Raw genomic sequence first — 21,681 nt, forward strand, 5'->3', positions numbered from 1 at the left:
TAGTAAAATATCGCTGCAATCGAAAAGTATTGGGGATAAATTTGAATAAGGAACAAAAAAAGCTTCCTCCTCAGGCAGGATTCGAACCACGAAAGTCTTAGTTACAGTCTGTCGTGCTCTGGAGTGAACAAGGCTCTGAAATCAGCTACAAGGGTTGGACCGGTTTTTTTTTGCCACTACTGTACTTCATTTTATAATATAATAGACTTGAAGCCACCGGCGTGGCTCAGTCGGTTAAGGCGCTTGCCTGCCGGTCTGAAGTTGCGTTCGGGCGCGGGTTCGATCCCCGCTTGGGCTGATTACCTGGTTGGGTTTTTTACGAGGTTTTCCCCAACTGTAATGTGAATGCAAGGTAATCTATGGCGAATCCTCAGCCTCATCTCGTCATATATCATCTCGCTATCACCAATCTCATCGACGCTAAATAACCTAGTAGTTGATGCAGCGTCGTTAAATAACCTACTAAAATAAATAAATAGACTTGAAGATCCGTGGAGGGTCCTGGAACCATTTTCCCTCAGATGGCTAAATGTTTGTCACAATACAGATTGGACACTTCTGTATACATTGATACCGGTTCTTGATTATAGTGCCAGAGTGAATATTTCTGTTAAGAGTGAAATGCTGTAGTACGAATTGTTGTGGATCGAACAGCTTTGTTTGATTTCGTGATGTGCAACACATGGCTTGATTCGTCATCCCTTGTTGGACTCTACGGGCCGTATTCATAGACATTCTTAGCGCGGGCTTCCTGTGGATGATCAGCGAACTAACGTTTTTCGTATTCATAAACCAGTGTTAGCGATATGATTTGAATCCTGTAGAAGTAACCAGTCGATAGCCGGGGCTAGTTTAGCACGCTCGTAGCGCGGGCTAAAGAAATGTCTGAATATCACCCAAAATGTCTGAGTAAGGTGAGAATACGCTTTCAGAATCATCTTTTGGCGATTTTTACGATAAAACTTTAGCCAAAAGCATATCCCTGGCTTCAATGTGACCAAATTCTTTAAATCTCTGTTTTTATAATCATGCTGTATGCTGTTTGTTCCCTGCCTAAGAACAACATTGCTGAAGTATCGAATTTATAAAGAGTCGAATGAATTTTAAGAAATTTTTGTTTATCGAAGAACGTGCAATTTTATGCGAGCTTGTAAATGTATCCAAATATAGTCTGGCGACTATTGACAAAAGCGTTCGTTCTCCTCCTTTGTGGCGTTGCTATCTCGACCTTGAGTATATGTATAATAATTTCCTTGATCTCAATTATCGCCGCCTCTCGTAGAAAATTATACACTGGACATGGACCTAGCGGAAAACACGCAGCGGAACCGTGTGCATAAACAGTGTTAAAAGAAGTTCCTTCATACATTTTTAATCGCAGTGATTTGTGAAGCGATAATTGCCTAGTGGTAGTACGCAGCTGTCAGCATACGATCGCGGCAGTAGTGGCCAGTAAGCCCTTTACGTTTCCATTATCCGAAGTGTAAAGACTAGGGCTAGAATTTTCCACCACCAAAGGTCATGTTGGTAGTTTGTATATTTTAATGTCCACAAATGCAGGGACATCATTTTATTTTTACTTCAATTATTATTATACCTGAGTTTTTTAATGTACTTCATTCCCACCCCTTCTGCTAATGAAGTTCAACCGTCCTGCACACAGATCCAAGACCGCATATACAGTCATAGTAGCCTTACGGTCATAGTAAACAGTACGTTCCAAAAATATGTTCGCGTTTTCCAGTGACGAAAGAGCTTTCAATATTGAATCATTTTCGCACAGGTACTGTCGTCCATTTGCCTACGTCGTATCCCGGTTTACCCACCTGCTTTTATTCGACCAGCTAGTGGCGGGGTTGTCGTCTTAGCTCTTTTGTGAGAACATTAATTTCTATTAGGAATTGGACATCTACGTAATATTATACAACTGTTTAAAACAACTTAAATAAAAGGGCCTCGTTAAGTAATTAACTGTCACGCGATTTCCTCCCTTTCTACGACCCTACGACATTACCACTTGGACGGACAGTAGATAGTATGTCTGAATAATTTTATCTTTTCGGATCGGGCTGAAGTGAAGATTGAATTTACAGTACGTAAGGTACTCTTTTATAGAGTAGGTACAGAATTATTTCAACATGAGTTACTAGTACGAAGGTCGAAACTGGTAATTGGGATTAGGTATAGTAGTCTATTTTGCGATAATATGCACATTAGAACTGAAGCCTGTATCGAAATGAACGGCCACTATTTTCAAAAATGTGTTTAAATATCTGTATTATGATTATTTTTCAATTTAACTTTATTCTCTATATTGTACGCTAATGTGCTGTAGACAGTATAATATACACTGCGTAATGAATACGTTCACATGGACAGCTCAGTTCATGAGTAAAAACACTCATTGTTAATACTATACTGTATTTTGATTAAACAAAAACTTAATGAAAATGATCAAACTCAAAAGCGCAATATTTTCTAGTTTACGTAAATGGATGAACTACTTTTTTTTCCCCTCCTATACCTAGTAAAGTGATTTGTTTGTATATTACGCCAGTATCATCGAACTCCAGTCGTGGAGGAGGGTAGCAAACGGCGTTGATACAAAGGTATAGCCAGGTTAATATTAAAAATGTTAGTAAAAATAAAATGATGTCCCTGTACTATTACTACCAAATATCATGAAGTGTGCAGCCATGTACAGTTTGATTTAAGACTAAGACTAACTGAATCTGAGTCATACAGTATATGATAATTTTATTATATTGTACTTAAGGTTTATTCCAATTAATATTACGCTTTCACTATATCAGCAATTTTACATGAGTCCTATTGGATAAGATCGTTTAAAAGTCACTTGAAACTTATAAAGCATTAAAATATCACTGTGTTCGGTAATGAATGGGGTTTGGTTTTTTCTGGGAATATGTACACCATTCTTATTGCGATACCATGCACAGCATTTTGCAGTGTTATGGAATTTTCCCAATTTCTTGGGATGTAGCATCTTTCTGTTTCTTAGAATTGTTGAGTGTGGCACGAAAACTCGTTGTTTAAAGTAACCACGCAACCGAAAGAATAACTTCACTATTAACACGACAAATAAACAGAGGGATATCAAAACAAATGACACATTGCACCTTTTTATGAGAGAGAGTCCTGGTAACTTTGCACCACTGTCATTTTTTGTGGTTTTAATAACACACTACAATCTTCTGTGGACCTAGCTCTGTTGATATGTAAAGAAAGCCTCTTGACAATTTGTACAATTCTAGGGAAATAACATTTTTTTTTTTTTTTTTTTTACTGTTGAGTATCCAATTGTGTGAAGAACTTTCCTCCCCTGATTGAATGCCCATTTTTTTTTGTTACTGGACGGCTTACTTCTTTGATCTTTATTTGTCAAGTGACAAATATATAATCAGAATTTCATACGTGACTAATAACTTACAATATCAGTTTTGAATATCGTTTTCCTTAAATAGCTATTATGTTACAAGCTATGACAAATAGCTATATCATGAGAATTTGTCTGCAATTAATTATGCAGGGATTTGTAAAAGTAACACATACCTAATTGCAATTAAAATTGAATGAAGGTATTTTGGATACACGTCAAACCTTGTATTTAGAAAGAATTTGTTTTATGGAATTGAAATATTTTTGCTAAAATTGTCGGAATTATGACGTCGAGAACATTTTTAAATCACACTCTATATATTTTTAATATTATGTGAAAGAGCATGTTTTTTGTATCGCTCTGGAATACTTAATTTGTTTTATACAGGAGCACTATGCTTATAGTTACTATAGTAACACTTTAATAGTTGATACTTGCTGTTAGTCTCTGTTTCATGAAAGCAGTTTTATTGGTGGAATCAACAAAAAAAAAAAAAAAGAAGTTATTAACAGAAAACGAGAGAACTGTGATCCTGATGATAGGGTATGGTGACAGAAGACGTAAATAAGAGGTATGCACATTTTTTAACGAAACTCATCCAAATCGGCCACCTATTTCTCAGTCAGCTGTAATTGGAATTGAAGCGAAATGCAGAGTTCTGTGCTCGAGGTTGCGGGTTCGATCCCGGCCCAGGTCGATGGCATTTAAGTGTGCTTAAATGCGACAGGCTCATGTCAGTAGATTTACTGACATGTAAAAGAACTCCTGCGGGACAAATTTCCGGCACACCGGCGACGCTGATATAACCTTGGCAGTTGCGAGCGTCGTTAAATAAACCGTATGTTTTTTTTTTTTTTTTTTTTTTGCAGAGAACATGAACATGTGAGACATAAAAAGATCTGATAGATGTCTACTGACGATGATTTGAACTTGAAGTTTTGCTAATGGTGATAAACCACATTCTCCTAACCACAACCATCATCATCATCATCTCAATTCTCTCATTTTCTATTAAGAACTTGTTACATGTTTATTCCTTCATTAAAATGGTTTTATGACAGAGACTAACAATAAGTATTAACGATTAAATTATTGCATAGTAACCATAAACATAGTGCTTGTGTATAAAACAAATTGATTTTGTTATTGCGAAGCGTTACAAAAATATGTTTCAGGTGGTATTAAAGGAACTATAGAGTGTCATTTAAAATGTTCTTGATAACGTCATAACTTGCTCAATAATAGTCTCAGAAAAAAAAAATCCCCACAAACATATTCCTTTCTAAATATAAGGTTTGACGTGTCTGAGATTTTTGTCCGAAATCCCGTCATTCAGTTAATAATTGCAATTACGGTTTACTTCAAAAGAATGAAACTTGCATACATCGGGTATGCACTGTTAATTTTTTTTATTGGGTTATTTTACGACGCTGTATTAATATCTAGGTTATTTAGCGTCTGAATGATATGAAGGTGATAATGCCGGTGAAATGAGTCCGGGGTCCAGCACCGAAAGTTACCCAGCATTTGCTCGTATTGGGTTGAGGGAAAATCCCGGAAAAAACCTCAACCAGGTAACTTGCCCCGACCGGGTTTCGAACCCGGGCCACCTGGTTTCGCGGCCAGACGCGCTGACGTTACTTCACAGGTGTGGACATGCACTGTTAATAAATTGAAGCCAACCATTCTTATGGTATTAAAAAAGTCGTGTGTGCAATGCATAGTACAGGTCAGGGTTTTCTTTTCGTATGTCTAGTTTTGATAGTTACAGAAAAGATACTACTAAGACAGATTACTTGATAAGAATTCAATTTTTTTCGGAATGCGTCGAAGTATGAGAAAGGATGTACCATTCATTTTATGACACGAGTTTTGTACGCGTTTCCTTTGAACACATTAACATCAGGTTCCTGTAAATGAACTTAGTCCTCACACAACTTTCAGTAATTACTTCGTGAAATGATTTTGTTCTTAAGGTTACCACTGAACTTGACGTAGGAAAATAGAAAAATACAAAATACACACACATTGCTTGTACCTGAGGTAATCTTAATACGTATGCGGCGATGATAATCTTGCGCTGTGTATATTATATTTCTCTGTTGCCCTCTACACACATTGTCTGTGAGTTGTTGGTCGCATGAGGGGCGAATGCTTTCAGTACTGTTCATTCCTTCTTGTTTGGAGTGAAAATGCCGTATCCGTGGAAACGCGACAACTAGCGCCGACGTGGTGGCATAACGGTACTACTGTGTAGCTGCCGCCGCTACTAGAGCGCGGACGAATGAAGGTTTCAACGCAGCCAGCGTCAGTGGGGTCGTTGTATCGGAGTGTCATGCGCGGTTGGGGTTTGTGTTGTTATCTCGTTGGAACCCAGGAGCTCAAACTACCCAGAGAGGAAATTTTCAGAAAATACTATTTACAAAGAAATCTTGTGACCACCATAAGCACTTAAGCTATTATCATGCATACACATTTCTAAATCGATGATACCTGTATTGTTCAACTTTTGTATAATAAGGAGCTAATTAGGATCCATATTTGTTGCGGAATTAACCTGAACATACAGTGGCTCTCATTAATATTAGGTTATCTCTGACTGTTCCAGTTCTACAGACTTTATTATAGCTACAACATACAAAAGTAATAATATAATTGCTAATAAAATCTTGTAGGATAACGTTTTTGTTTTGTAACTTCCCTTAAGCGTCTTGGCATTTTAGAACTATCTTTTTCTAATACCAGAGTCAGTTGTCCCATTCTTCCTTTAATCTTCGCTTCAGTTCATATTTTATTTTCTTGTGTCAAGTTCACTTTAACTGGTGTTATTCCTGTGTCAAGTTCATTCGAAATATAGGGTGTTAGGGGTTTGAGTACACAAATTTTAACAGAAGGTTCTTTGTTTGAATTAGAACGAATATTAATAATGAAATATTTTTCTACAACGAATAGTTCAACGAATAATAAGTAAATTGTGTGGAAAGTTTCGTTGCCGATGTTTTCGTATCTATTTAAAATTTTAAGGTTTATTATGAATGTCGCGATAGATATTAAAAAGATGGAACATTTATGTCTTTATATTTTTTTACATAAAGTGAACTGTTTATTACAAATTAATGCCACGTACAATACTAATTATTTAGTTACACGGAACGTACTGTACATGTATAATAAAATTTGACTTCGCCCAGTAAACGCATGTTAGACATCACAATAGTTAATCATTTCGTAATTGTTAGGTTGGCACAGTTTTGGATACGATATTAATCAGATTAGGCAGGCTACTCTAAATAATTTCATTTTATTCAAATACCATGTTGTGAATATATTTTATATCGCGATTTTAAATAACAGTGCTTCAGGTTCAAGATTGGTAGCGTTGTAGTACCAGCCACTTAGATCTTTGGCACTTCACCATACATTATATTGTTTTGATTATAGTATGCGGGAATTGAATGTGACGGTTTTTCATAGCTTTCTTGTAGGACACTATTCTGGAAAAAAATTGCAGTGCTATGCAATTTATCGATCTCTTCATATTTTTAAAAATACATTGTTTAAATAACTTCCATGACAACACATTTTTATAATCTGCCTTGAAGTATCTGCATATGGTTTTGCTTTATTTTAACTCCATGATGGCGTGTGGCCTATTTCGATACACTTTTCAAAATATATCTCCATAGGAAGTAGTTGGATGCCGTCAGGTCAGGAGATCTTGGAGACCAATAATTGATGTCTCGAAATCGTGAAATGATGTGTCTAGGAAACAAGGTTTGCAGACATTTCCTGCACCGAATCATTTATTAGCCATATTATCTTCCACTACAATCGTAGGAGAAATTGCATAACTTGAAGTTCACATAGACACAGTACTTCCTTTTCCACAGACAAATGCTAGGATCAGCCGCGATCTGAAAACAGTCGTATTTCATTGCCGCACCTGGTATTACAGTCAAGTACCCGCCATTAGTTTAAACAATAATAAAATATTTCATGAATCTGTTCAATTAAATGGGCTCTGTTGACAAGATGTTAAGCGTGGTACGCAGCAATGACCTTTTATTTGGTTTAAGCTTTTCATGTCAAAACTTGATTGCTTTGTAAATGAAGATAATTAAATTACTCTGACGGTATACTACTTCGATAAATAATTGGCTACCATACAACATGTTACCCTTCAAGTACTGAAAAGTTGTAATGAATTGCACATTACCTGACAATGCAAGAAGATAAAATGACAATAACATTATATAAGACATAAGACAAATTGCATTGTATACTTATTAATTTAAATTCAGGAATCCGCCCCTGAGCACGAGTTCTCCTCTTTCAGGGCGAGCTAAAGTTTTTTATGTATATATTATATGTTATGTTATAATTATTAGCAAAATAATAAATAAATAAATAATTGCGCGACACATTTTCTCCTTCAATAACATGAAAAAAAAATTGACCTTTGGAAATTAGTTGTATTGCTGAAATATTATTTTTCATCAGTAAAAAAAAAAAAATAAAGAAATACCGTATCATGAAATGTATCCCAGTATCGCGAAAAAGTATGTATCACGCGGAAGATATTGCAAAGTAACACGATTTTCAGCCAAAAATAAATACAACAAATATGTGTTGTAATACATATTTCAAAAGGTCACATCAGAGAACTGCTGTTTTAAAACTTCCCATTAACCTAATATTTTGAGTAGAATAAAAAATATTGTAATACGCTTTAAAATGTATAAGAAGCCTGTCGAAATGGCCACCTGCACTCAGCGGCCAGCTCCGAATACGGAACAGGTTTCATTTCTCCAAAAATTTCTTGTAAACATCCCCCTCTTTTCAGCGGTCACCTCCGGTCTTGATTAGTGGTCAGGCAACTTTCATAGAATCGTCTCTACTTGAAGGCCGGCTGTGAAGTGATGCACATACTATGGTTTCTCTGTTCATTGATAAACTTTGTGAAACCACACTGCTTGAAATTACATAAGCTGTCGAGATTGTCAGAGAGTCCACTGGATCGCAGGTTGTGCTACCATTTTAGTTTCTGACTTACGACACCCCTGGAACTTGAGCTTCAAAATTCGGATAATTCAAACATACGCTTTATTCTTAGGCTTTATAAGGGTGTTTCGATACAACTTGGGCCGTCAGCACGGTGGCTTTCATATGCGTAGCAACGGTACACTTACCGATAACTATGTGGGCTGAGTGACCGCAGTTAATAAAATGTTACGTACTCGCCAAATTTAACCAAGAACATGACGAAGCTGCCCGCCGTCCTTTTCTGCACATTTTTGCTTCTGCTTAAGGTTTCCCATCATTCCCTCAAGTTCCTGTGAAGATGTAGAATCGATCTCCTGAGAGATATTATGCTTTCAGTCATTCAGTATATCAGATATGGGTAGAGCCAGAGTAAATTATAATGATTATCTCATGTCTCCATGTTAATTTTATAAACAATGCACTCATTTCAACCAAGTGCCCAGGTGCTGAAGCTGTAACCCCTGTGAACTTGCAGTTTACTTCCCCTGAGCATGGACTAATTTAACTTTAAAAAATACCCAAGAGGCGTGGCTAAATTATGTTAAGCGTGTGCAGAGCAGTCCGCATTGTGAATGTGTAACAGCAGTTACTATTAAGAAAATTATTATCTCTTAAAAGAGCTGAGTAATAGCTTTGATGAGTCTGTTAAGAGAGCCGGGTAGTAGCTCTGGGTCCGTTGGAAGAGCTGGTTACTAACTCTAATGGGGCCATTAGAAGAGCCGGGTAGTAGCTCTGATGGGTCCGTTAGAAGAGCTGTGTAGTCTTGATGGACCCATTAGAAGAACTATGTAGTAGCCCTGATGGGCCCGTTAGAATAGCTGTGTAGTAACCCTGATGGGCCCGTTAGAAGAGCTGTGTAGTAGCTCTGATGGGCCCGTTAGAATAGCTGTGTAGTAACCCTGATGGGCCCGTTAGAAGAGCTGTGTAGTAACCCTGATGGGCCCGTTAGAAGAGCTGTGTAGTAGCTCTGATGGGCCCGTTAGAAGAGCTGTGTAGTAGCTCTGATGGGCCCGTTAGAAGAGCTGTATATTAGTTCTGATGGGCCCGTTAGAAGAGTTGTGTAGTAGCTCTGATGGGCCCGTTAGAAGAGCTGTGTAGTAGCTCTGTTGGGTCCGTTAGAAGAAGTATGTAATAGCTCTGTTGGGCCCGTTAGATGATCTGGATAGTAGCTCTGATGGGCCCGTTAAAAGAGCTGTATAGTAGCCCTTACGGGTTCATTAGAAGAGCTGGGTAATAGCTCTGTTGAACCAGTTAGAAGAGCTGGGTAGTAGCTCTGATGGACCCGTTAGAAGAGCTGGGTAGTAGCTCTGATGGGATCGTTAGAAGAGCTGGGTAGTAGCTCTGGGCCCGTTAGAAGAGCTGGGTAGTAGCTCTGTTGAACCCGTTAGAAGAGCTGGATAGTAGCTCTGGGCCCGTTAGAAGAGCTGGGTAATAGCTCTGTTGAACCCGTTAGAAGAGCTGGGTAGTAGCTCTGATGGGCCCGTTAGAAGAGCTGAGTAGTAGCTCTGATGGGATCGTTAGAAGAGCTGGGTAGTAGCTCTGATGGGCCCGTTAGAAGAGCTGAGTAGTAGCTCTGATGGGATCGTTAGAAGAGCTGGGTAGTAGCTCTGTTGAACCCATTAGGAGAGCTGGATAGTAGCTCTGGGCCCGTTAGAAGAGCTGGGTAATAGCTCTGTTGAACCCGTTAGAAGAGCTGGGTAGTAGCTCTGATGGGCTCGTTAGAAGAGCTGGGTAGTAGCTGTGGGCTCGTTAGAAGAGCTGGGTAGTAGCTCTGATCACTTACGTATGTGATCTGGTATAGTAGCTCTGATGGGTCCATTAGAAGAGCTGTGTAGTAGCCCCTATGTGTCCATTGGAAGAGCTGTGTAGTAGCTCTTATGGCTCCATTAGAAGAGCTGTGTAGTAGCTCTGATCACTTATGTATGTGATCTGGGGTAGTAGCTCTGATGGGTCCATAGGAAGAGCTGTGTAGTAGCCCCTATGGGTCCATTGGAAGAGCTGTGTAGTAGCTCTTATGGGTCCATTAGAAGAGCTGTGTAGTAGCCCTGATCTGTGCATTAGAAGAACAGGTAGAGCTCTGTTGGGCCCGTTAGGACAGCTGTGTAGTAGTTCTGATAGGCCCGTTAGAAGAGCAGAGTAACAGCTCTGATGAATCTGTTAGAACAGGGTAATAGGTCAGAGTCCGTCAGAGTTCGGTGGGCAGTAGCTCTAACTCGTTTGTAGTAGCAAATCCAAGGCAGTCGGTTCCCGTTTCCTTGCTTGACGTCTGTTAACGCATTTTCTGTTGATTGTCTTCACCTATGACATGGTGCAAAAATCTTCAAATTTCGACTGTGCTGAACACTGCAAGTTTTAAATGGTAGTATTTCCTTAGTACGTGTAGAATCTTCTTTTGGGGAAAAATGTTTTCTCATCTCTGATAACTTGAATCCTAGATAGTTTCACAGTCGGAATGTGTTTAGAATTGGAGATTAATGATCAAGGGGATCATCGCTATACATCAGGGTCGAACCCGACGCATGCAGCCCGCAGAGCCTTGAACCACGTGCAGTTGGCATGGAGAGCGTTAGCCCTTCCCTCGGTAGCAGCCGACCATGCGCATGCGCGCGTCCGAAAGGATGTACAACATTAACCGCATAACGAGGCTTCCGCACGTTGCAGCATTTGGGGAGTTTCTCGGACGCACATGCCTTGAACACGGTCCGGCCTCCTGTGGAGTGAGGAAAATACTGGTCATCAGTATGAAATTGTATTTTAGGTGTACTTTTTCTCTTTACGAAAATGAACTTCTTTTTTTAAATAATCAATTCGACATTACTTATATTTAGAGTTCTTGCAACCTGGAGAACATAAAGACCTGTGAAGTATACCGTCGTCGTTCCTGCAGTAACTCCTATGTGCAAAATATAAAATCTTTCAGGAGGAAGGATAAACACATTTATTCATCTTACGGCAGCCGTACATAGGAGACTGTGAATTATTACATTTTCGAAACAAATATAATTACATATAGGAGATTTTTATTATTTGCTGTAACACTATTTAAGTTATTTAATAGAGCAAAATTCTGAAAATCGATAAATATGTCACATAGGAGTTATTGCAGGAACAACGACGATATTTTAACACAGCGCTCGGCAAGTGTAGTCGATTTAGTACTTGTAGAACGCGACTTCTCAACTCCCATCCTCTAGTTCACCCGTACCGGCAGGGTTGATTCACGTTTAGCACACGAAGGAAATGAACTAGACAGATTTGCTGCGTTTACTGTAGAATGGCTGAAGGTATAAAAATGCCGACCACTGTTTTAACAGAATGATATTCATGCAAGTAGGGTTTTCGGGGGAGGGAGGCGAGATTTGCTGTCTGCGCAGTATTAGCCAGTACTGCGTTGGAAACATGCTTGTTTAGGGGACAGAGGGGTAAAAATAGCAAATTTGTTTATAAAGTGATTAAATTCCTTTGATTTAGTAGTTGGCTCAGGTCAGGAGCAGGTTTCAGTATGCGAGAAATAAACTTTTAAAGACAATATCACACTCTCATAAGTACCACTCTATTTGCGGATTTATCATCATCACCATCATCATCGTCATGGATTTGCTCTTTCTGGTTCCGTTCCAACTCCAGAGTTGTGCCAATATTTTATTGGTTTGCGATCTTTTCAGCAGTAATCACAGATGTCTTCTGCTAGCTGTTGTGTAGTGTAGAAAAATCCTTGGTAATCTGTTATTGTTCATCCGTAGTACATGCCGTATCCACTCTGCTATATATCTAGAATTTTGCTTTTAGTTTGTTTATTACTAATTATCTTCTCTAAGACAAATTTTGCCAATGCAAGTTTTTTTCTCCTGAAGAAAGGAGAAAGCAAAGACACAAGTAAACTGTTTGTTTGTAAGCCTTTGCTATTGTTCCCTAAACTGTCTGGATAAGAGGTGGTGTGTTGATGTTTGTCTTTGGTGAAAAGGACATAGCAGAAGAAAGGAATCGATGCAGTGATATAGTAGGAAACAAAACGGGCCCGACCTAATTGTAGAACAAAAGCGCAGCATTTGCGATGGTATCTTGTGTGACAATACTAGCGTCACTTTAAACAGGACCACGTATGATGCCTTCATTATCTTAATAGAAGTTATCCAGAATGTAACAGTAGTCCAACTTACAGAATGAAGAGTTCAGAACTCAGAGCGTTGGCCTTACGACTATGACAACTGCAGTAAAGCAAGTTACGCGTAACTCAGAATGCTGACTTAATAGATGGTCATAATCAGGGAACGGATTTATATGGACTAAAAATATATGAAATATGTAAATATATATGTAGTTATTTTTACCAAAATATGGAATTAAATATGGATTTTTACCAAAATATGGAATTAAATATGGACTTAAAATTATAAAAAAAATGACTATGTACGTTAAATATTGGTACATTTTAATCAAACTAAACAAAAAATATAATGGACGTACCTTATCTTCCAATGTAGTTTCAACAAAACACAATTTTTATTGTCTGTTACCATAACAATAGGTTACAAACATTTCTTTCAAGTGCTGAAAAGTGAATCTTCTTCTATTGTCTCTGAGGATAGATTTATACTGACTAAAAGAGCGTTCGACGTCACAAGAAGTAACTGGTACATAATTCAATTTCACAATGTCTGCTGGGGATAAGTCCAAGTTAATCTTCACTGTTGATTCACCACCAGGGAACGGATTTATATGGACTAAAAATATATGAAATATGTAAATATATATGTAGTTATTTTTACCAAAATATGGAATTAAATATGGATTTTTACCAAAATATGGAATTAAATATGGACTTAAAATTATAAAAAAAATGACTATGTACGTTAAATATTGGTACATTTTAATCAAACTAAACAAAAAATATAATGGACGTACCTTATCTTCCAATGTAGTTTCAACAAAACACAATTTTTATTGTCTGTTACCATAACAATAGGTTACAAACATTTCTTTCAAGTGCTGAAAAGTGAATCTTCTTCTATTGTCTCTGAGGATAGATTTATACTGACTAAAAGAGCGTTCGACGTCACAAGAAGTAACTGGTACATAATTCAATTTCACAATGTCTGCTGGGGATAAGTCCAAGTTAATCTTCACTGTTGATTCACCACTCATCACAGCAACAACCTTTTGTAGTTCTTCATATCCAGGGTTTTTTGAAAGTACAGTGTCCACCTTAGCTCTTACTGCATCTGCAACTTTACCTCTACCACGATTCAGTTGTTCCACAGTACTATTTATAATTTCAAAACTTTCAGATAGTGAAAGGTGCCTATTTTGGAGACTTTTGAGCGTTTTTATGATGCATGAAAATGTATGCTGAATGTGAGCTAAGTCATTCTTCACACTTATGTCACAGGTAACTGTTTTCGCAGTATCAATTGAGACTGCATCTTCAGAGTCCAATGCAAGGAGAACATTGTTAATAGAGTCTATATGTTCGGCATAATATTCAACTGCTTCTAGCCATGTACCCCATCTAGTTAAAATTGGCTTTGGTGGCAATGGAATTTCAGGGTACATTTCTTTCAACACGTTAACTCTACTGGGAGCTTTGAGAAATACTTTTTTCACTGATGAAATCAACAAATCTACTTTAGGGAAATTGTCTCTGACCACTTCTGCCACACGATGAAATGCATGCGCCACACAAGTAAAATGAGTCAATTTAGGATATACAACAGATAATGCTTGTCCAGCTTTGACCATATAAGGGGCAGCATCGCTAATAAAGAATAACACATTATCGTACATAATACCCTTTGGCCACAGGATACCCATAGCTTCGTTGAACAGTTTAACTATAGTTTTGTTATTGCACTTTTCTAGAACATCACAATGTAAAAGAATTCGTTCAGAATATTGTTCACTTAACAAACCGATAACTACATTACCAACAAGTCTACCTTCTTTGTCGGGAGTCTCATCAATGGAAACCCAAATTGAACTATCTTTAATTTCATCTCTTATCTTCTGTATTGTCTCATCGTAGATGGATGGAGCATACGTCTTCCTAAGTGTTGACTCATCCGGGATTGTATGTTGAGTATATTTTTCAAGGAATTCCCTGAAGACCTTATTCTTTAGTTTGTAGAGAGGAATATCAGCAGAGATGAGAGAACGGCACAGGTCGATGTTAAACTCAGATCTTACATTCGATGTTGTTGGTTGTGTTAAAAACAATTGTCTCTGCTTGGAATTTAGTTGTTTGTTGGCCTGATGTTTACTAGTTGTAATGTGTTGTTGCACCAGGAACTTTTGTGTAGATGATACTGCACACTGACACAAATTACAAAATAATATTTTATTGTCAGTTGATAAACCATCTTCTTTAAATTCTGAAATGTAACTTGTTAGTTTTGATTTTAAATTGACTGAATGACGTACTTTTGGCATATTTACCGTCTTTATAGTATGATTTACAAAACTGAACCTATGTGTACTCTGACTGGCATTTAACTGTTGAGCTGCACAACTGAAGTCTGTTAAAAATTTTAAATTAAATTAATACAGTTTTGTAACTTACTTTCCCATTGTTGATAGGACTGCTAATTTTCAAATAACTCTGATGTTAAAGGGATTACTGAACATGTGTTTAAATCTCTATTGTTGAAATGTATTTTTAAAAGTTAATGGAATTTTGTTTTGTTTTATTGTTAAACCTAATATAATATGGACTGTTTTATATGAAATATGGAAAATATATGGAAATTAACGAAAATATGTACTAAACTCTAAAATATGGAAAAATATGGAAAATAAAAGTAGGATTTTTCAACCCTACACATTGTGAAACATAAAGATAATGCAAAATATAAATTATATTAGCTTTATAAGTAAATATGTATTTACATATAAATCCTTTCCCTGGTCATAATTTATTACTGTACAGTAACTACAGTTACGAGAGTTGATTGTAACTCATTGTTAGCAGTAGTAATACATGGGCATTATTACTGTAGAAACTATAGTTACGAGAGTTGATTATAACTCATTGTTAGCAGTAGTAATACATGGGCATGATTACTGTAGAAACTATAGTTACGAGAGTTGATTATAGGTCATTGTTTGCAGTAGTAATACATGGACATTATTACTGTAGAAACTATAGTTACGAGAGTTGATTATAACTCATTGTTAGCAGTAGTAATACATGGGCATTATTACTGTAGTAACTACAGTTGAGTTGATTATAACTCATTGTAGGCAGTAGTAATACATGAGCCGTTCAGAGCAAAAGTGGTGTAAGTCAAAATTGGGTAATGAGGTTTAAAGTAAAAATTCTGTAAAATACAGCGCAAAGTAGCAATTAATATGTCCTTTCTATCCACCGACTACTAATTGGTTAAATAAATTGAATATTAATTGCTACTTTGCGCTGTATTTTACAGAATGTTGACCTTAATCCCCATTACCCATTTTTGGCTTGCACCACTTCTGCTCTGAACGGCTCACATGGACATTATTACTGTACTAACTACAGTTCCGAGAGTTGTTTATAACTCATTGTAGGCAGTAATAATACATGGGCATTATTACTGTAGTAACTACAGTTAAGAGTTGATTATAACTTATTGTTGGCAATATTAATACATTGGCATCATTACTGTAGCAGTTACAGTTAACAGAGTTGATTAATATATTAATTAATTTCTATTTTGTGACCTGGTGGAGTGTAAGAGAAGGTCCTATGGCCTTGACTATGGCAGTTTAAATAAGTACATAAATGAATTGATATAAATTGCAGCACGATAAGTTGACCTATACTCGTGTTGAGGTAAGTTTGGCGACAAGATTGTTGTTGTTCCTTATATTCTTAACCACAGTCTAGTATATACAGTCACGAAGCTTGAGTTGTGAGGGTGCTAGGAACAATAGACTGTGCCGGTACTATTTCGCATTGTCTGTAATGAGGCGATATTAGCGATCCTAGTGGTTAGCAACTATCTATGGATGCATATTTACTACGTATTGAGCTTTGTCACTGTAGGTATACTAGACTGTGTTGTTACTATTACTGCTGCTGCTGCTGCTGCTGTAACGCTAGTTGCTTTTAACTCACAGTATTCGCAATACTAATACATTGGACATTATTGCTATGGTAACACAAGTTGCTTATAACCAGAGCTGCGATTCCTTTAACGAAAACATTGCAAATGGGTTAGTGGTGTCTAGACTGTAGCTACAATCTGACTTATAGAGTTACGAGCATACACTCGCAACGAGAACACGAAACCAAAGGATGTCGTCCCGTGAAGGTGTGTTTTCCTTACTTAGGTACATGAACATTTAATTTGTTACGAGCACAAGAGCTAGTCAAAACGTATCTTACGTTGATCAGAAATTGTCGAAAATAAGAAAACACAACTTGCAACAAATATTGATAAACAAATTTGGCTGTGAGTACTTCTGTGTGAAAGGGTGTAATATATTTTGTGCGAGATCGTGCGTATTTGCTTGTTTTCCGCACAGAACCAATACGCGGTAAGTGTGAAATACCACATTCAGTATTCCCAACGTAACACACATAACAATTTCCCTCTTCTTACCGCTTAAGCGCGACATTCATTTTACTGCTTTAGGCTTTTAACATATTATTTTTAGAGACGTTTAACATAGTAATAATTATAAATTGGAAACTTACCACTACAATTTCACCTAAATTGCAATGTTAATTATTGTTTTTAAATATTTGCAAAAATTAAGTAAAGTCTACTACTCCACGAAACTTATTGCATTCCTGTTACAAGTAACATTAAGGAAGCCGTGAAAAAATCAACAAGATTCCAGATGCCGATGTTATTACTGCAATATGTTATATAAATAATATTGTTAAAATATTAAAATGAAAAATAAATCATTACATAACCTTACCGTTTGTTTTAAGTTCGCATTTATAGACTGGGGGAAAAAAAAAAGACAGACGTATATCACGGCCTCAACTACGTTTCGCTTTTTCAATCTTTTCCTCGACCATGAAAACGTCAACATACCGCTCTTGTAACGTATATTACTATTGTACAGTATGTAATGTGGAAATAAGGGCGGAAAAAAAAAATAATTTCGTTCAGTCACATTGTAATTCAAGAAGACATAGTGAACGTATGAAAATGCATGTTAAAACACAACAGGAAAAAGTCCCGTTTACCTCACGGAGTACAAGTACCCAACAAGATTTTTCACTCGACTGCACCTCTTTTTCTTGTGATACAATCAAAACGTATATTGTAATTTATTGTCATAAAGATCAGTCAACCACACACTGGTATTTGTTATGCATAGAAGCACATTTTATTTATGTATATCAAACTGCAATTACTAGTTTTTGTTATTCACAGAAGTGTATGGTATTTATGTATTTTATTTAATTACTTTTCAGAGTTATGTGAAGTTTACTGTGTTTTGCAGTGCAAATATGCTCTAATGAAAAATTTAGTACATATGGAAACTTTGTTCACTGACCTGCTAGAAGTTTTTTCATCCGATTGTACCAGAATACACGCGAATGAGATCGTAAAGGTATTCTCTGGCTTTTTATTTCCTCTAGAAAATATAGTCGCTGCGTCGTTTACAGCACCGCGCATGTTAAAGGAATCTCACTCAGCTCTGCTTATAACATAACTCATATTTTTGATAGTACTTTGGATACTTCACAATAACTAGATTGAACACGAGTTGTAGCCCCACAGCGTTGACAATTTGTATATATGGATAATGTTGCTATGGCAACGCGAATTGCTTGAAACTGAAAGCGTGGGGATACTACGCAATGGGCAGAGCCAGTATTGCGCGGAGCAGATTCCGAGCCCGAGTTGCTGTCACGGTGCTCATATGTGCGCCAGAAGACTGACCTTGGCGGGAGTAGGGGTCGGGAGAGGTCATGTCACTGCCACTTATTCCATTTAGGCGTCCTTTCCAGCGCTCACTGGCGAGCAGCGGTTTCCACACTATCTGCGGTGCGCTCGTTCACTTCACATCGACATTATGCCCTCCTATTCCCATTTTGAGTTGGCCACATTAGAATACTGATTCCAATAAAAAAATTGCAGTATATGTGATTATGAGTTTGACAGTAAAATGGCAGTTTTATGCGAATTTGTACAGAGTTAATTACATACACTTAAATCGTACCCATTATGATCTAAGTCAGGTGTCCTATTGTTTGAATAATAATAATAATAATAATAATAATAATAATAATAATAATATTATTATTATTATTATTATTATTATTATTATTATTATTATTATTATTATATGGATTGGACCTTCAGTCAATTCCATCTCATTCACTGCTGCTCCTGTCAACGTTTTCGTGGTATTGCAATATTTCTCTTGGCTTGCAGCTTATACATGTACAGTCTTACTAATAAACCGTGTATAGTTTTTATATGAGACTTATGCACAGTTGAGACAGAAAACGTTACTAATAAACCATGAATAAGCTATGGATGTATAAACAGGCTGTAACTATACAATGGGGATTGCTTTGCAGTAGTTATATACACGAAACCCCTTGTTTAAGCGTTGTATATAGGAAAAAAATGGCCGCCCCTCTAACAGCTGTTCGTATCGACTGTCATTTTGTGATGGTTACCTTGTAACCACAGAAGAACAAACCAAAGATCATAGAATTATTAGAATAATATTGCTGTAGCTTGTACTCTTTTGACCAAAATGTAGTGTGGTAATTTTTATTGTATTTGGTTATTTTACGACGCTGTATCAACATCTAGGTTATTTAGCGTCTGAATGATATGAAGGTGATAATGCCGGTGAAATGAGTCCGGGGTCCAGCACCGAAAGTTACTCAGCATTTGCTCGTATTGGGTTGAGGGAAAACTCCGGAAAAAACCTCAACCAGGTAACTTGCCGACCGGGATTCGAACCCGGGCCACCTGGTTTCGCGGCCAGACGCGCTGACCGTTACTCCACAGGTGTGGACTAGTGTGGTAATCGATTAGAGCCAGTTGTACTATCGATATTTAACACGCTACACTAGAGCGCTCTACCTGATGCAATAGAGAACCTCAGATATTCTATTACCTTTCGTAACGAAGTAATGACGAAACTATGACGTAGCTGTGTAACAGTTATACTGTTATACACGACGTATGTAGTGATTATTAGTAAGGAATTTACACACGACTTATAAACGAGCTACTCATTGTATAAGTATAAGACAGTTAAACGTCTGTATATAGAGTTTTTATTAGTAAGACCGGTAAGCTTTAAGTGCATTCTTCCTAAATATAGATACAATTTATACTGTACTCGTCTGATAATAAATGATTGAAAGAATTAGTTTTGTCATTTAAATATGCAGAAATTTGATCCGAACAAATGTAACTTTGAACAATTTCTTTGCAGAACGAAAAGTTACATTTGTTCGGATCAAATTTCTGCACATTTAAAAGACAAAACTAAAATTATTTTAATTATTTATTGTCATAATACATTACTCTCTTAAATTGACTGAACATATTGGGAATTAAATCAATGGCTTTCTCAAAACTCGCTATGAAATTTTTAATATAAGACAATTTTTTAACTGGAAAAGGAAACAAAAACGAGCAAAATTGTATTAAACCTTTTTGTTTGAAATAACTCCCTGAAATTAATGACATTACTTTTGGTTGAAAATGTTATGGACATAGCTCCACTGAACGTAGGCGTATTGGACGAAGAAGTTTGGACGAACATTTGTGAAAGATTTTAATGTATATAGTACCACTAGTTGCAATGCTTCGTACTACTGCTGCTGCTGCTGCTGCTGCTGCTATTTCCTATAGAGTTTATTTTACTTATTTGGTGTATCTTATTGGGGCGGAACGTAAGTATTTATAGGAAGTGAGAATAGTGACAATGGATGAATTGTAAGGAGAATACTGAGAAAGTGAAAGTGAACTCAAATAGGAATGAGTGAAAATAGTGAGAAAGGGTGAAGAGAAGTGAACAAGTGACAGCATAAAATTAGTACTAACATTTGAACGTTGGAACAGTTAATGGATATAAGAGAAAGATGGGAGAAAAGGTCAAAGAATAAATAGGACAAATTATTCAATATGATAATTTATAGAGAAAAATTGAAATTGAGATTTTAGTGAATAGTAGTTAGAGGAAAAATGAAGTGTGAAAGGAGTATATAATATTAGGTATATTAGGATTAATGAACAAATAGAGAATAGCAATTGAAATGTAGGAGAAATGCTGAAGGGGAGTTTGACCAAGTAACAAAAAAGGTACATAGTGTAATTGGGATAATTTGTGTAGACGTGTACTGCAAATAATGTGTTATTGTAATAATATGTTAATGGTGGCACCGGATACAGAAATGTGAGGTACATCATTACATGTAAAGAAGTGCTGTGACGAAATATATCATATATTGGGACGGAACCGTGTTCAGACATAAATACTGCCGCTGTTTGACTATGGAGAATGTTTTGATCAAATACTTACCTTTAGTACAACCATTTCTCCATTAGATAAAATAGGCAATTCAAAAAGACAAAGTATCTAGCTGACACACAAGGGGATGTACTGTATGTGAAGTCTTGTCATGATTTCCGGGAGGAAGGTGTTGAATCTCAAACTGTGCGAGGCTGATAGTGCAGCAAACTTAGTCCTCACGGGGACTTTCTCACCATGGACAGTATGCATCTTAACCAGATGTTAACACGTTCTCCTAGTCGTAGGTATCGCTGGTGCTCGAACAGGACCCAATTTTGTTGCCACTTAAGATGAAGTCGGTGGGGTGTGTGACTGGCTGGTGTTTGTCTTGGATCGGGCGTGGTTCCCTCTATTGATCCACGACAGAAGAGACTGACTGATAAATATACTCCCCATGCTTATATCGTGAAAAGGAACCAAGGATCGCCAGAATTTGGTTTTTTTTCGGAGAGTAATTACAGATGAGTGCTGCATTCTTCAATTTTGCAGGCGCTGCATCGTCTCATAGCTCCGCATACGTGCTTATTAAGCATCGATCGGATTAGTCGATTTTGTGAATAGGAAATCAGAATGAGACATCTCATTGACCACAGGTTGCTCTGGTTGTCTTGTATAATAATCTGTTCCACGTGTACCATTAGGATAACTGGATTTTACTTTTCATTACACGGAATGTAGAGAGAAGTATTATTCATTCATTCATTCATTCATTGTTTTCTGCCTAAGAGCAATTCTTTCACTACAAATCCAGCATT

The 21,681-nt window shown here is 37.0% G+C and overlaps 1 protein-coding gene across 3 annotated transcripts in view; it reads left to right on the forward strand.

Moving 5' to 3' along the window:
* The window catches only part of LOC138706642 (serine/threonine-protein phosphatase 4 regulatory subunit 1-like), a 439,770-nt gene that overhangs the window by 81,971 nt on the left and 336,118 nt on the right, over positions 1-21,681 (forward strand). The window lies entirely within an intron of this gene.

The sequence above is a fragment of the Periplaneta americana genome, chromosome 9 (genome assembly GCF_040183065.1).
Source record: "Periplaneta americana isolate PAMFEO1 chromosome 9, P.americana_PAMFEO1_priV1, whole genome shotgun sequence".
Classification (NCBI taxonomy): domain Eukaryota; kingdom Metazoa; phylum Arthropoda; class Insecta; order Blattodea; family Blattidae; genus Periplaneta; species Periplaneta americana.